Source organism: Octodon degus, unplaced genomic scaffold, assembly GCF_000260255.1.
Source record: "Octodon degus isolate 3935 unplaced genomic scaffold, OctDeg1.0 scaffold00186, whole genome shotgun sequence".
NCBI classification, from domain to species: Eukaryota; Metazoa; Chordata; class Mammalia; order Rodentia; family Octodontidae; genus Octodon; species Octodon degus.
In genome coordinates, this window is record NW_004524762.1 from 2,522,274 (window position 1) to 2,525,971 (window position 3,698).

Consider the following 3,698-nt stretch of genomic DNA (forward strand, 5'->3'; position numbering starts at 1 on the left):
TCTGGCTTAGGTCTGTCTGCTGTGCTCAGCTCCTTCCTGCTGCAGACCTGGGTATTATTGGGTCTGCAGGCTCCTGGAACTCGGCAGAAATTCCTGGGCTAGGATTGGGTCTAGGGGTTCCCGGAAGTCGGCAGCTCAAAGCCCTATTTTTAATGCCATTTTTAATTTAGGTCAGGAAAACAGCAATCACAATTTATTATGAATTAAAAGAATTTTAAGTAATCTTTTAAAATATCCCAGGGCAACAGCCTTATATCTTTGTAGCTGCCCTACCTGGAGGCTACCTACATTTGCATTTGAAGAGCTTCTAAATGTTTTTCCTTTAATTTTTATTTTCTAACCCAATATTTCTTTTTAATAATTATAAAATTTTTATCAAGAAAAGACCAGTTGAGCAATATAAGAATCTGGTGTGGTTCAAACAATGGTTTGGATGGAGAGAATTATTACTTTAATTTTCTGTATAAAAAGAATTGATTACACCAAACAAAACCTCCAGACTATATTAATAAGCAGTTAAGTTTTAATTTGAAAAGGTTAAGTAGTAGACAACATAAATATTATTTCTCCTTCATAATCACTATCAATAATTATGAAATGTAGAAATGCATCTTGGGTAGTAACACTTTCCACAATCAGACTACAGTATCTTTCGGAATAGGGCTGAAAACTTCAGTTTTAATTTTGTAAACTTTCCAGGCTTGGATCAAAAGCTGATTTTCTGCAAGTATCAGATCTAAAGCTGTGCTTCTGCTTCTGGGGGTTGCAGGGAAAGACCTGTGATCCTGTGTTCGATTCAAATTCGGCCTGGCCAATGGAAACTGCAGGTATCTTGTATTGTTTTTCTCTGAGCCCCTGGATGATGGACCCATTCTCCAGATTCCCCGAGATTGTAAGGGTTGGCCATGCTCATCACGTTTGGAGCGGCATTCATTAGTCCAATGTTTACCTTTTCCACATCTCAGACAAAGTCCTGGAGCAGTCTTGCTATTCTTATCTCCTTTTTCTTTTCATCTTGTCCTTTTCTGCAATCTTTTCTCCTATGACCCATTTTCCACACTGAAAACACTTGGTATGATTTTGTTTTAAAAAAAAAGTCTGTAAGGCAACTGCCACTAAATTAGCTTTGTAAGGCTCTGAGTCAATATCAGTGCAGGCCTTAATATATTCTTCCAATGATGCACCCTGTGCCTTGAAGGGACACAGAGCCTTTTGACATTTGGTATTAATGTTCTCAAAAGACAAAATTTGTAATAATAAATCCCTCAAATCTGGTGCTTTCACTGTTTTGTGTATAGCCTCCCTTAATCAGAAGACAAAATCTACATACAGCTCCCTATTAGACTGGAGAACTTCAGCAAAGGATGTTTGAGCATCCCTTGGCCTTTTCACCTTTTTCCACACCCTCAAGGAGCAAATGCGAATTTGCACTATAACCACATCATCATATAGCATTTGAGTTTGGATACAAAGCCACGCCCCTGGCCCAATGAGTTCATCTAATGAAACATTAACTGGGATATATTGTCCTCCGATAACTCCTTCTTGAATACCTGCTTGATCTTTCCACCAGGTTCTAAACTGCAAATATTGCCTTGGCTCTAAAATTGTACAGCAAAAATCTTCCCAATCATGAGGAATTAATCTATGTTCATTTGCTAATCTTTGCATTAATCTAATCACATAGGTTGATTGCATACCAGACTGCTTTAAATCTTTAATAAACTTGAATGTCAGAGGTTGGTGTTCCCATTGTACATATGCCTGGAGAAATTGAGCATTTGGTGGGTGTTGTTGAACCATCACAGGAAAAATACCCAAAGGGGTAGAATAAGCTTCAGGATCTCCCTGTTGTCTCTTTTGCATAAGAGCCTCAGATATCACACCTTCATAAATTGCTATGGGGCCTTCCTTTTTTTCATATGGAGGAGCAGAGGGATTAAAAGATGGCAGTAGGGGCTGAATTTTTGTGAACTGAGACAGAAGAGCTACAGAGGTTGAGACCTTCATTTTTTTTTCAATCCCTGTAGAAAGCAATTATGATAATTGCCTTACCTCGGCTCATGTCCTCATTCTTAATTTCCTTCTGTTCTATATCCTTCGAATCCTCAGATTCTGAGAGATCATTTGCAATGCCATAAATGTCCTTTTAGAACCCAGTTTGTCAGAGTCATCCCTGCTATGAGCATCAAGAAATTTAAAGAACCGACACTCTTGGTATGCCAGGGAGCACCTTCTTGTAGGGGGACTTGAGGATGTGCAACCTCATCATATTATGCACCACAGTGTACCCCTGCTCTGTTTTTTCCTTTTTTCTATGTTAGCATCCACATTTGAGAGAGAGGAAGCAAAGGTCTTAAAAAGGTCTCATGTGCAGATTCATATTTATGCAGAAGCTGCTCTCGAGGTTTAGCAGTATTAGGATCTCAAGCTGTCCTTTTCAAATATTTCTTAGACTCTTTTGAGTTTGATTGCAAAGTTTCCATGTTAAGGAAATTAAACTAGAAAGAGCCCATTCATGAAGAGCAATTGGCTACCCATTTTGGTGAGCACCACTCAGAGTTCTCTTAACTTGTTTCCAAACTTTTAAGTTTAAAGCAGCCTCTCCCTTAGGAGAAGATGTTATCTGCAGACTTGAATCCCAGCTTGCAGGGATTTACAGTGTGAGACAACAGCTTTCTTCTGGGTATTGCTCCTTTCTTCCTTGGGACATTAGACTTTTGTCTCATATCTATATTTCTATATTCATGAACCATACTGTAGTGAGGATAGAAGAACTTATATGAAAGCAGTGTGTAAGAGTCAAATATTAGTTTACTGTATGAATTACAAATATCTCAGTTATTATTGGAAATGAAGACCCATCTTGAAAGAGTTTCATTGTTTGTAATTTATATAGAAGGAACTGTCTTTTGTCATGGCACATTATAGGTCATGGCCATGAGAACATTTTATTCAAAAACTTCTCCAAGTTTTTCATTACTCCCTTAAGGGTTCAAAAGGTCTTATTATGCTTACTATCAATATGTCACTATTACATCAATAATCTCAGTATTAAGCAAGACATTTGCCAGTTTGGACTCCCAGTATTGGGTGTTCTTTTTCTAATAATCTTGTTGTTATATGAAATTTCAAGCTGTTTTGAAAATGCCCCATAATAAAATATGTCAACTCTTCCCTCTTATTCTCTTCTTCTAAGACCTTTTCCATAACCTCTTTCATTTTTTGACAACTCTATGGTATATAAACAATCATTTACTTGGAGTACAAAAACAGAGTATAGTCTAGAGTTGGCCCCCAGGCTGTAATTTACTACATCCAGACAAGACAGAGGCGTGGGGGTTTCAAAGAGCAAAGAGCAAGCAAATCACATCTTCACCTTCAGGACTGTGTAGAAGGAAAAATAGAGGAGGGAGTGTCTTCAGGAAGATCCTGGTTTTCAGTTCTTTGAACTTGGAGAGAATGAAAATTAAGGAATCCACTCTCCAAGTTTGCTCATACCATAATGCTAAAATCAATTTAATTTTAGCAATGTTTTTTGTGGGAACTATATTTCGATTTGTTTTTAAGGAAATATATGCCTATAATCACAGCTCTTGGGTGACTGTAAACAGGCAGATCTCTACGAGTTCAATTCAGTAGTGAGACCCTGAACCCCCTGTAGACCCTTCTCTAAAATACAAAAAAAAAAAAAAAAA